The sequence below is a fragment of the Eulemur rufifrons genome, chromosome 19, assembly GCF_041146395.1.
Source record: "Eulemur rufifrons isolate Redbay chromosome 19, OSU_ERuf_1, whole genome shotgun sequence".
NCBI lineage: Eukaryota > Metazoa > Chordata > Mammalia > Primates > Lemuridae > Eulemur > Eulemur rufifrons.
In genome coordinates this window covers 17113866-17128296 of record NC_091001.1, presented here as the reverse complement: position 1 = coordinate 17128296, position 14431 = coordinate 17113866, and the positions used below count along the sequence as shown (strand labels likewise).

General features: G+C 36.7%; 1 pseudogene; it reads left to right on the top strand.

The window, feature by feature from the left end:
• The first annotated feature begins 13331 nt into the window (after positions 1 to 13331).
• On the top strand, positions 13332 to 14196 carry LOC138400096 (uncharacterized; annotated as a pseudogene).
• Positions 14197 to 14431: the final 235 nt, after the last annotated feature.

Genomic DNA, 14431 nt, shown 5'->3' with positions numbered 1-14431 from the left:
AAAATACCATGTAGTGTTATTTCTTAGGTCTCTTTTCAGTATCTTTAATTTTCTTACTTTATTATAGAGTATAAAATGAGTATACTGAAACACTTTTAGCTAAGTACATAGTTTTATATTATCTAGTATTATTTTTATAGGAAATTTCAAAGGAGAGTGAGCAAAATTCAAACACAGATATGTAAAATTCTGATAAAAGTCTTCCAATTTTTCCCTAAAATCTTCTTAAATAAGCACTTAAAAAATTATCTCTGGAAAGACCCTAAATATCTCACTGTGGCAAGCAAATCAAAATCATATGTCATATAATAGCAATGTGAAAAAAGAAATGTAAATAAGAATGATAATGATAAAAATAATAGTCACTGATTTGTTTAACACTTTCTATGTATCAGTTTTGTACACATATGAATGTGGCATATATAATTTTTAATAAAGTAACAGTGTAAACTAAAATGATCCTTATTTTATTGAAAAAGAATTGGATTTGTGAATAAGATAAATGAAATCAGACAGACTTTTGTTCAAATCCCTAAAATGAAAACTTTATCTTCTTTGCCGAACCTACTGTTCCCAGTCTTCTCCTTTGGGAAACTACACTGAATTTTTTCTTCCTTCTTCATTTCATCTGTAAATTCTGTTGGCTCACTCTTCAAAACAAACCCCATATCCAAAACAAACACCTCTCACCTTGGTCATTGTGGCCGCACAGGTCAAAGCCACCACAAGCTCTAGCCTAGAGTCATGCTTTGGCCTCCTATCTTGCCTCATGGACTCCACTGTTGCTCTCACATTTTATTCACAGAACATCAGAATGCTTCCTTTAAGGACTAGAGGTTGGATAATGTCAATCTCCTGTCCTCAAATCTCTTAAAATCTTTTCATTTCACTCAGATTTAAATCCAAATCTGTAATGGTTAACTGCAAAACATAATCAGACTTCATCGCCAACCCCTGCCCCCCTCTCTTACTCCACACTGGCCATCTTGGCCTTCAGATCAAGCACACTCCTTCCTCAAAAACACTGTGCTTGTTCTTTATTTCTTTTTTTTTTTCAGGAGTTTAACATTACTACAATATTTTTATTGTTATTTATTGTTTCTAAAGTACAATAATTGTAGGGATAAAAAACCCAGAAGAAATGGCCAGGTGCAGTGGTTCATGCCTGTAATCTTAGCACTTCAGGATGCTTAGGTGGGAGGATCTTTTGAGGCCAGGAGTTTGAGACCAGCCTGAGCAGCATAGCAAGACTCCACATCTATGGGAAAAAAAAAAAAAAAGAAAAGAAAAATTAGCCAGATGTGGTGGTGCGTTCCTGTAGTCCCAGTCCCAGCTACTCGGGAGGCTGAGGCAGGAAGATTGCTTGAGCCCAGGAGTTTGAGGTTTCAGTGAGCAATGATGATGCCACAGCACTCAAGCCTGGGCAATAGAGCAAGACCTCATCTCAAAAAAACAAAAAAAAAAAAAAAAAAAGAAGAAGAAGGAAAGAAAAAAATCCCACTTATAATTCGCTGTGATAAAATCTATGATAATTTTGGTGTATGGTGATGTAATGTGAAAGTACATAGAAAGGACACTTAATCTAGTGCGTGGCATGTGGAAATGGGAGGCAATTCTCCCAAAAAGAAGTCATATTTAAGCCGAGGCTTGGAGGATAAGAAGTGTGCCTGGCAAATTTGAAAAGGGAAAATATTTTGGTATGGACAGAAGCAGGTACTTCCTGCTAACTAAGACAAAAGGGAAAAATCTGATGTGTGGTGAGAAGGACACACAATTTCAACTATTACAGAACTCAGAGTTAATGCACTTGCTCTTGGACAGTTAAGAGCAATGTATTTTCATAAGGATTATTCCATGCTACAATTTTCCTTCTAAATGCAAGTAGTGTGAATCTGAAAAGAAAACATAATTTTCAAATTAAATAACCAAGCTCATTAATGAATGAAGTTCATTAACATACACCATTTGGAAAATGAAAATGGAAATTATATTTAAACAAAGAAGACTTGTTTCCTAAAGATAAAGAACTACCACAAAAAAATAGGAAGATGCAGAAAACATTTAATAAAATGGACAAATAATCCTCTCTTGAGCTGTAAATATGAACTCTTTCTCACTCCTAATATTTAAGGGTATATGTCTATCAAAGATGGGGGGATTGTATTCACTTTCTATTACTGTTGTAATAAATTACCACAAACTTAGTGGCTGAAAACAACACAAACTTACTGTTTTACAATTCTGTAAGTCAGAATTCTAACACAGACCATACTCTGAGGGAGAATGCATTTCCATGTCTTCTCCAGTATTGTGTGCCTCATGTTCTATTTTCCATATCTTCAAAGCTAGCAATGACAGGTTGAGTCTTTTCACATTGCCTCACTCCAACCTCCACTTCTGCCTCCTTCTTCCATTTCTGAGGGACTTTATGAATACATTAGGCCTATCCAGATGACTAGGCTAATCTCCCATTTTAAAATCAGCAGATTAGCAACCTTAATTCTATATACAACTTTAATTCCCCTTTGCTCTGTAACCTACTATATTCATAGGGTTTAGTGATAAGGATTTGGTAATTTTTAGGGGTGGGGCATGATTTTTCTTTCTACAGGGTGGAATGTTTGTGTGTGTATTCTTTTTCTTTTGATTAAAATGTCTACAATTTTGTATAGTTGTTTAGTCTACTTCCTATCATGGTAGGAAAGAAGTTTGGACAAATTTCGGAAAACCTGGTTATATCCTACACAGTTCTTTTCATGAGTCTAAACAGACTAGTTTAACAACAGGGAACCAACCACTCATGAGCCACTTACTTTCCAGATGACATTGTATTGTGTCCATGGTATGACTGCACTGTGTAGAGAACAATTGTAAAACAACCTCTAGCCATTCACCATCTATGCCTCCATAGTCATGGTGTAGTGTCAAGATGCAACATCTATTTTTCTCATTGGAATGCTCCTATTTGATAAAGTAGGTAATCGTCAAAGTGGTAAGAGTATTTATTTTCCTCAAGCATCAAAATAAGTCAGTTTTATCTAGAAGGAAACATGGTTTCCATGTATACTTATTTGTTCATTTATTTATTTGTAATAAACTAGATTTTGACAAAATAGTTGTTCTTTACTTTCATTTTTCAAGCCCCTTTGAGGAATGTGTTGAAATATGCTAATGTAATTTGGATAAACTGGAGTCTACATTTACAGAATCTCCTTCACCCTATGTTTCTGGGTTAGAATTAGCCAGAAGAACTTGCGCAAGATGTGGAGGTGAGTGCACAAGAAAGCCTTTTTGAGTTTAGTAACTTATTTCCTGTGGTCATGGAAAAGAGATGGGATGTGTTATCAGTAGGTTTCTCATGGTAGTGTTGGTTGTGAATGTTGAAGAGTTGCAATTTCCCTGGGTACAGGTTGATTCACTGTAGAAGAATTGCTATTAAGGTGCTCCAATTTCAAAAACAATAAATAGAAAAGTATAAGGACTTGGGACACTTTCAGAATGATTATTAAAACATAATACATGGCAGAACTGAGCTGATTGATTCCTATTTCCCACCTTGTTTATGCTAAGCTTTGAATCACCAACATCTGTGTGCACAGATTAAAGCTAAGAAGTGGGCTGTTTGAGTTAGCCCAGGGAACTCTGTTTTTCCAACACCTAGTTTAACATTTAGATGCAATTTCATGACAAAACATTATGAAAGAACTTCAAAGCAGTTATATTTTGCTGGCTGTAGATCAGCATAATGAGAAATTAGAATTTTACAGACATAAACTTTCTTTAGTGCTTACAGAAGTGTCTGCATGTGTATGTTTATAATTGTTTATTTTGCTTTATTTTGTTCTATTCTGTTTTTGAAGGAATGTGAAAGAGTTTGGAAATTACAGGTCTTGGGTTTACACACACCTGGCTTTAAATTCTAGTTCTGTAATTATAGGCAATCAACTTATCTGTTGCCCAATTTTCTCTTCATTTAAAAAGTGTTTTTAATAATATCCAAAGAGTTTTATGAATAACAAATAAAGTGTATTGCCTGAGACATAGTATATGCTCAACAAATGGTAGTTATTTACATTTTATTAATTACAGTTTCTTGACAGGAGACAAACGCATTTATTCATACTGATGTATTATATATTATCCAAGATTTATTTTGGCTCTTCCTAACACATGTAATTTTAGACAGCAACTTTTGCTTGTGTTGATTTTCCAGAAGAATATATTATATCACAGTCTCTTTTAACTAAACTGATTTTTATTTAAAGAAATATTTGCATGGCCAGATTACAGAATCTCTATGTTAAATCTCTAAGTCCATAGAATTTGCTTGAAGATAAGCTTTGATCATAAGATTCCAATTAAAAGTAGAATCAATCTGGCACTTTGGCCATTTAGAACTTAAGGAAAAAGAATGGACAAAACAGCTTGTAAATTAACAAAATATTTTCTATAATCAGTTGTAATTAGCATGAAGTAATGGAATTTTTCCAGCTTTCTAGCTTTTTAAGAGAAATTAATTTTGAGACTGCCCACCCTACCAGCTTCTGACTTGGAGGGTTGAATTCACCAATTAAGTTCACAGCAGATTAATTAGCTAGTAATTTAGGAAGTTAATCATCATTCAATGGTACTTATTAAGTGTCTTCATGCCCATGAAACGTGTGTTGGAAGATTGGTTTGGGAGGATTGAAATCTCGCTTGAAGAAACATTTAAGTGCTTTGGACACCTCGGCTACAACCTCAAGATACTCTTGGTGCCACTCAACCCCTTTTATCATTGCGTAAGGGCAGATATTAATATGATACAAAAACATGTAAGAAAAATATTACATGTATTGGAGTTTTCATGGTTTTCATTAGGGCTTTATTAAATTACATTACAGATTAAATATCCTGAAATAATTTTCAGCATATTGTGCATAACCTGCAATCTTTCTTTCCTTCCTTAGTTCTCTGGAGAATTTTTCACACCCTGTGTCAGTTCACAGGTAAAAATCAATTTTGTGATTTCTTCTTGTAGCTAATGGAAATTTGTTTAAATCGCAAAGCTACTACACAATTCGCCCAGTTCAGCAGAAATATCGGCCTTGGTTCACTCAGTTCAAAAGAAGCCCAATTTGGAACAGCAAGGGAGTTCCAGGTCAGGAATGAGGCAAATAAAGTTTGTAATGTATTTAAATAAATAGTCACCTGCTGAACCCAGCCTGTTAGTCTTTCAATGCCTATCCTTTCTTAAGGATTTATAAAATATTTACTATAAATATAGAAATCTGATATATTTGTGCATATGCATAGAGTCACACCTGCACAAGCACCTGCACACATATCTTGGATTGCCTTTTAAATACCGTATTGACATTTTTATGTTCAGAGGACCACAGGAGTAGTAGACACTGCTGGCCAGCTGCAAGAACTCTCATGGATTTGCCTGAGCTGCATTTTCTTCCTTTTCTTTACTTTTCTATTAATATTTTGTGAGAGCTAATGACAAAAGATTCACCTCTACACTTTGGCATTTTTGAAATGTTTGGAATATTATAGACGCCCTTCAAGTAGACTACTAACCATAGGGATTTCTTTTATATGTAGGCAATTCTGGCAAAAGGTTCTCCAGAACAGCTTTCATTGGTAAAACTTTAGCTACTTTCAGCAAATGTTTTCATTCATCCAACCTCCCTTGTACACGGTATAGTGCAAGCATGTTCTCTTTATTCTGGCCTTCGTGTAACTACAGAACAGCAGGCTCAGCTCCACCTTTAACCTTACATATCCTCTTGTATAAAGTAAGTGATTATGATGATTTTTGCTACTTGGGACCACTCCATAGAAGAACCTTAGAACCGACAACTTCAGACATAATCTCCCAGACCAGCTTGCTACAGTGCTACAATGCTTTGGGCAGAAAATTTTGTGAGATTTGCAATTATCTGATTTCCTCCTGGGGATTGGAAAGAGCAGAAGTAGAAGCAGGCAAAGTGAGATGACATTTGGTGCATTCTTACCAGCCAATAGCCCAGATCTCCAGCAATTTAGTGATTTAGTGCAACTGGTCAAGATATTAAATTATTCTAAATTTTATACAAAGAAATCCAATGCTATAATTTTACAAATATTTTATACCATTTCTCTGTACTTTATAAATTCTATTGTTATCCTTTAAAAATGCCAATGGACTGAAATATGAGGCAAGATGAATCTTCATGCACAGAACAGAAATCTTTACAGAATTCTATCTTAATTTTTTTAAAAGTGCACTTCCTGCATATTTCTCTCTGTTAGGAAAAAGGAATTTTGTGATGATTTAAATAAATACCTCTTGCTTCAGATACTTGTCAGAATCTTATCAGACCAAAATAAACACTCAACATATGCTTTATTATTATTTCAACAATCAAAGTTTAAGTATTATATTTACAATTCATGTGTTCTGGACCATGTGTTTGTGTTCTCATAAAATTCATATGTTGAAACCCTAACCCACAATAAGATGGTATTAGGAGGTGGGATTTGGGAAGCTAATTAAGTTTAGATGAGGTCATGAGCGTTTAGCCCCCATGATGGGATTAGTGTCCTTAAAAGAAGAGAAAGAGACTTAAGCTCACTCCCTCCACCGTGTAAGGATACAACTAGAAAGGAACTGTATGGTCTATAAACCAGGAAGAGGGCCTGACCTCCTGAACCTAACCATACCGGCACCCAATCTAGAACTTCTAGCCTCCAAAACCATGATTAAATAAATGTGTGAGCCACTCAAGCTATGTTATTCTGTTATAGCAACCCAAACTGATTAAGACATCATCTTTCTTTTTGAAGTGTAAAGATTTTTAATATAATAATATTTTTACTTAGCTCATTTCCAAAGCTATTCTCAGTGAGTTTAGGCTATTGTACATATAATGTTTTGGAGGGAAATAGTATGACACAGTTGGAAAGGTGATGTTTCTGTCAGATGATGCTAAGGAAGTCTGGGTTGCACATGTGTGCAATTGGCCAAGAGCCATCATTTGCTATCATTAAATAGTTGTATATCTTAGGCTGCCCTTTTATGAGTCTTTTCCTTTTTGTGGTTGACCATGATGTTCATATTAAGCTGATTTTGTCAGGATATAAACATCCAGTAAGGGAAAGATATGAAGAAGGTTGAATCCAAGTTGTGATTTACCTCCAGCCCAGACCATAGGATGCCCTTGGGCCCTACATTCTCTGTGTCCACACATTTGTTGGAAAATTACACTGAGACATGAAATTGCTTCAGTTTGATCTGCGATGGCTCATCTCTGACATTAATCCCCTCTGAGGATACTCCAGGCATGGAGTTATACCATTTATGCTATTTTTGACAGTTCATGGGAACTGGACTTCTCTTTTGTAATCCACCTCTAAATGAACTCAGACATAGCTTAAAAAATATTGTTGTATATGTAAAAAAAACCAGTACTTCATTTTGCAACTTCTAAAGTTTTGTGATTTTCATTTCATACCATTCTTGAACCCACATCAACTTTTTCTATTTCTCCCCCCCAACAAAACTTATCCATATGAACCCCAAAGCTGTATTTTGTCAAATTATATAATTACCAAAGGGTTTCACAATAACTGAAAGTATAACTTGTTTCATACAATTTAAAACATAAAGAACTGTTTCAGCCCCATCTCACCACTCTATCCAAAAGATTGGGCGATGGTTTGTCACTCTTGCTAGGGAGTGAAATATCTGTTCAAGTTTCAAAGAATTTTTTTTGTAGGAGAAAGATTCACAGTTTTTGCTTGGAGTATGACTACTCTAAAATATTGGGAGAATATTTTAGACATAAATTTACATCTGTATTATTTCCTGCAAGCAAAGGAAAAGAAAATGCCTGATGGATCCTTTTATTTTTCTTACTGTCAGACAAAAATCAGAAATTCTCTTGGTAAGAAGTGTAAATTAGTATGCAAATGAAACACATGCCTATTAAATTTTTCTGGAGATTCATGAACTGGTTGAAAACAAAAATTTCAAATTGAAATTAGTTCAGAGATAATTCGTGATGCTTGGAACGTTTCCTTGTCTTTACAAATTCAGAATATCGGAATCTTTACAAAATAACCTTAATTTCTTTCTTTCTTCCTCCCTTCCTCCCTCTCTCACTCCCTTCCTTCCTTCCTCCCTCCCTTTTTCTCTTTCTCCCAATGAATGAACTATAATTTTAATGATAATAGGTAAAAAGTGAATGTTTCTGGGCACTAAGGACCCTTACTTGGGAAGTAAAATAGTGGGAGGAGAAAGTACAAGGATATGTCATGAAACCTTTTTCAAGAACATTATTATGGTATTTGATGGCTGCCAAGGCTATTGTTTGGAAATCAGATATAGCCCATATGAAAGCACCCATATAGAAATCTATAACTTTATTCAGCATACAGACTAGATTGACTGAACAAAATATATTTAGTAAGTAACTATAATACTAGGTTATCAATATTGTTCTGATGTGCATTGCACATTCAGAATGTAGATAAAATATAGGCCAGGCGAGGTGGCTCACGCCTGTAATCCTGGCACTCTGGGAGGCCGAGGCGGGTGGATCGCTCGAGGTCAGGAGTTCGAGACCAGCCTGAGCAAGAGTGAGACCCCGTCTCTACTAAAAATAGAAAGAAATTATATGGACAACTAAAATATATATATACAAAAAAATTAGCCAGGCATGGTGGCTCATGCCTGTAGTCCCAGCTACTTGGGAGGCTGAGGCAGTAGGATCGCTTAAGCCCAGGAGTTTGAGGTTGGTGTGAGCTAGGCTGAAGCCACGGCACTCACTCTAGCCCGGGCAACAGAGTGAGGCTCTGTCTCAAAAAAAAAAAAAAAAAAAAATATAATCCTTGACATCTCCAGAAACTACATTGTAACCATCAATAATATGCTTATTCTCATTATTTTCTTCAAAAATACACAGCATGACCCCAGTGCTAGAAAATATGTGTAAAGGCATGACAGACCATTGGCACTCTTGCCTAGAAATTGCTCCAGATTTACTTTGTCTACTTATTTTTTCTTCACATTCTTTCTCATATATTTATTTATTTGAATTTCCTTCTTTATCTTAATAATCCTAAAATTTTAGTTATTTTCTCTAGAGTAATCATGCTTTTTTTTTTTTTTTTTTTTTTTTTAGGATGAATTTCTCTTTGATGGCTTTTTGACTACGTGTATCACAAATCTAAGCTCTTCATGAGATATTGGCCCACTCTGGCCAGAAATTCACCAGCTTTTTTCTTTTTCCTGTCAAGGCAGCAAATTCAAAGATTGGGAAGCAAAATTAAAGTCCATAAAAATAAAGTAAATATAATGACCTTGGTCAAATTACATAACTCCTCTGGACTTCAGTTACACAGTTACAAATGGGGAAGAAAGGGAAACAAAACAGAATTAAACCAACACTTACAGTACTTATTTACTGGCTTTCAAGTAATCTTTTCTATTTTATTCTATTCTACTTAATATCCATTTGAAAATTTATTTTATTCCTATTTCATTAAGAAATATTAAATAACTTGTTCCAGGTAAAGGAACAATTAAACAACAAAATCAGGATTCTAATTTGAGTCTGCCTTTAATTTGTCCAAAATTTATGTTGCTCCATTGCATCTCACATAAAATAAGGTTACCTAGAATCTTATACAGAAAGTAGATGAAATGAAAACCCCTCTCTTTTGTAACTGGAATGAGATTAAAACCCCATTCTTAAGAACTTAATCAGATAGGACTTTATAAATATTAATTCTGCTATGTCTGAGGCTTGCAGAGAGAGATATTATGGTGAGATTTGAATTAAGAATAGAAATGAATTTGAAGGAATAAGAAAAAGATGGAAAAGTCCTTAGAAGAGGGCAGACCAAAGAAAAGATGGAGACGATGAACCAAATATGGGCTTAGATTCCTAATTTTGGAAATTATGGAGAATTTTTTTTTGAAGAACAGAAATAGCTGATATCCAAATTCTTAGATCATTGTAAGTGAATTTTTCTCTACATATTCCTGAACTAATATATTTTATTATATGGATTGTTTTGCTTGATTTGGAAAACAAGGTGAATTTCTGTTTTTAATTTCTTAGTTGCCAAACTTCAGGAGAGATATGCATGGGAGAGTAAAAGGTTCTGTAAAGTAGTTAAGTAAGGAATAGAAGCTTAGAGCCACAGGAGGCAAAAGAATTAAAACCCAAAAGAATTCTCAGGAATTTGTGAGAGGTGATTTTGTTTTCTACAAAGTGTGAAATTGTGTTTGGAGCAAGTACTTTTTAGGATCCCAAGGATCAGGGAGATTTCTCTGATTCTGATTTATAGATGTTTTTACCTATATATACACACACATTTATACACACATATATATAATACACATACATATATGCACACATATATATGATAGATATATAAAATACAGGTATACTACACACTCACACACACACACACACATGCACATATATATTACTTGGTCCTAAGTTTGATGGCCTTCTTCACATTTAAGTCATTTGTATTTTCCAGACCACGTATTTCTATAACTAAATATAAGCAATAATATTTTCAAACAGTACTTCTCAGTACTGTACTATTTGTACCTTCTGTAAGAATTTAATTCACTATCAAATTTCACCAAAGACATTTTGGAAATCTGTCAGGGAGTCTTACTTGTTCACTAAAGATGGAAAATTCTTATCCATCACTGGTATCTTCCATAACTTTACCCCATGTCAAAATCACTTTGATGTCATTGGCCCATGAGGACACTGCTCCTGCAAGTGCCTGTTGACGATAACCAAGCTGAATTAGTGGCTTTTGTAAGTGTGCTGCTATTGGATTTCTGACCGCCCATCAGCAACACTGAGTATCTGCCACCACTCCCACCCAAATCACTCTCATTCTTACAAAAATATTTATCATCAAAATGATTAACACTTTACACATAGATGTCTCATTTTCCCAAAGGCTTTATAGCAAAACATAATTATTTCCTATTAAAAATTTCCTGCCTTGTTATCTTAAGACTCAGTCATGGGTTTATGTGCCTGATGACAATCTGAGTAGGACCCTCCATGTGGTGCTGAAATTAATTAGCAGACAAGATTGCTAATTGTAACTACTGATCTTAGCCGATGATCTGCTAAGAAAATGTGTGCACCTCGAAAACAATGCATAGTCTCCCTGGAGGATCATTCATTATACATCTAGTAAGATTCATGGTGAGTGTATCTACCAATAAATTCCCAGAGAGACCTGAGTCCTGAGGATATGCACAGTTCCCTGCAAAACAAAATACAACAGAACAGAAATTTATGTAAGAAAGAAACCACAGTGTCCTAGAGCACTTAATTAGAGCTTCATGGTGGAGAGGAGGCGATAGTGTGAACAACTGGAGGCTGGCATTCTCCACTCCTCAAACCCTCTTCGTTGCTATCCTTGCCTTCTTCAAACACAGTTTGCATCACAGTTTTTGTTAAAAATTATATTATATTTATTTTGTTTTATATAAAGTTCATTTAGCTATGATGAATTACAATGGTATAAAATATAACCATATTAAATTATACATTTAATAAATTATTCCTAGGAAATAGTAAATCATATGAAATCCAAGTGAATTGAACATGTCAAAATCTAAGATCATGCTACTGAGGTTGGCAAGTTCTTGGAAAGTATGTTTGATAAGCTACTGTCATTTTATGTAGTATTAAATAAAATGATTAGATATTATTTAAATAAAATTATTTCACAAGAACCTGGACACAGGAAGAATGCCTACAGTCTCGGAGGGGAGGGAGGTTTTTCTCTCATCTCTTTAGATCATTGTTATTATTTTGAAAACTATATTGTTTTTGTGTTATCACTTATACGTTTCTATTGCATATATAGCAGCAAAGTGTTCAAAAGATATATTAAAAGATGATAAATAAACCTACCAAATATTGAGTGCAAAACATACACTAAGCAATACTTCACATCTGAGTGTGAAATATAAATTTTCGAGCACCAAGGTGTTTTGGTACAGCATCTTATGGAATCATGTGGTAGTTATTGAAATCCACATTTTGACGAAGAGAAAGAAGAGTCTCAGAGAATTACTAGTAGGCTGGCATTTGGAAGTTGCTGTCTCTAAACCTAAACTTTGTTAATATTGCCATTGCACGGAGGGAAAAAAGTAATATCTTCTCCTTACTCATTGCAAGGTCCATGGCTGATACCCCTATACTAAAAGACAAATTAAGAAGAGAAAAACATAACAAATTTATTTAATCAAAGTTTTATGTGACAAGGAAACCTTCAGAAATAAAGACCAAAAGATCCAGGGAAAATTGCATTTTTATGCTTAGGTTCAGTGAAGAATGGACAGCCGTGTAGAAATGTGACTGGACAAAAAGGGTATGATTTAATAATAATAAACTGGGGGACCAGGGCACGGCCTGTTTGCTCAGATTATGCTTGTCCTTTCTGGGTGGCATTCTTTCCCCCAACATCCTACCCCAGGTTAGAGGCAGGACCTCTTTGGAATGAGGATCTTATGTCAAGGGGGGTAGGTCAGAGAATGATCTCCCTAGATTTTATAGATTGCTTTGGGGGAGAGGAGTTCTATTTTCTATGATCTGCTTTGGGGGAGAAATGAGGGAAGAAGAAAGAAGGTGGGAGAAGTTCAGAGAGAAATTGCTTCTGAGGCCCTCCAGTCTCCTTCAGTTTAAAGCACTGAGCGTGCCAAAGCAGCACACTTGGAGTTATTGTGTTCTGAGCCCTAACATTATGCAGCTGCACAAGCATTTAACACCATTTCTCATGTTACCTTGGGCAAGTTACCGACCATCTGTGCCTTAATTTTCTGTAAAGTGAGAATAAAAAATACCACTTACCTCAGATAGAAGTTTTGGAGATGAATTTGACTTAATATGTACAAATACTTAGAATAAGATTCTGCAACTTGAAAGCACTCATTATCGGCTATTATTCTATACTTATAAACAATAATGCAAATTTGGCACATATTTATCATATATCCCTAATTTCCCTCCCTACTCCCCTCCCTCCCTCCCTCCCTCTCCTCCTTTTTTCCTTCTTCCCTTCTTATTTCTTTCAAATATAATCATATCTAAGATAAATTATTAATAATAACTAGAACTTCATTCCATTCAATGTATTGGTATTTTTTATATGTATGTGTTTTTTTCCCCCCATAACAATCTCATGTGGTCATATATTTGGAGAGTATGCCTCGGAGCAGCTACCTTCTAATAAACTATTGTTACCTGAAATAGCTACTGTAATTTTTGCTATTGCATAGATAAGAAAGCCTTAATGATGCTAAAAACCACATGCAGGATCACACAATTAACAAATGGTGGAGACCTCCGGGCTCGACAGGCGGTGCGGGCGGCGGTAAAACGTCGGTTCCAGGACCTTACCAGGCAGCCGCTGGGCCTTCCCCAGGGCCGACCGCGCTCCCGTCCTATGAAGAGACGGTGGCTGTCAACAATTACTACCCCACGCCTCCAGCACCCGTGCCTGGGCCGACTGCAGGGCTCATGACAGGCCCGGATGGGAAGGGCATGAATCCTCCTTCGTATTACACCCAGCCGGTGCCCGTCCCCGGTGCCAATGCAATCGCTGTGCAGACGGTCTACGTGCAGCAGCTCGTCTTCTTTTTCAACCACCCTGTGCAGATGTGCTGTCCTTCCTGCAACAAGATGATCGTGACTCAGCTGTCCTACGACGCCGGCGCCCTCACCTGGCTGTCCTGCGGGAGCCTGTGCCTGCTGGGGTGCGTAGCGGGCTGCTGCTTCATCCCCTTCTGCGTGGACGCCCTGCAGGACGTGGACCGCTACTGTCCCAACTGCAAAGCTCTCCTGGGCACCCGCAAGCGTTTGTAGGACTCAGCCGGACGTGGAGGGAGCTGGGTGCTGCAGAAGTCCCTTCTGATGTCCAGCCCCGCCCCTGGAGGAGGTTCTGATCCGGTGGTCTCAGCTCTCCAGGGGGCCCATCTTCATGTCTTCTTTGGGGGGGGGGAAATGTCACAAAACTAACAAACCTCCAAGCCCCAGAAATTGCTACTCGGAGGCGTGCACAGGACATGCAAAGACGTTGCCCTGGAGTGCCGGTTCAAGGGTCTCCTGTCTACCTGTGACCCCGAGTCATCCCATCTAACTGTGATCGTTGCCCCACCCGAACACTTTCCTATGATTTGCCATCGGTTGGCTCCTTTTCCTGCCTCAGTGGGCCTTTCTGGTGGGCTAGAACTGGGAAGCCACAGGTTGCCTTATGTTTAAGGCTGTGCTGCCCCGAACGCGGCTGAACCAGCCTTTAGTGCCTACCACCTTACCCCCCTGTCCCCACCCCTGAGGACAAACTCTTGCCTTATAGACTTTATGGGCCTGGCTCTTAGATTCTGTCATTGCAGACTTCATTAGCATACACA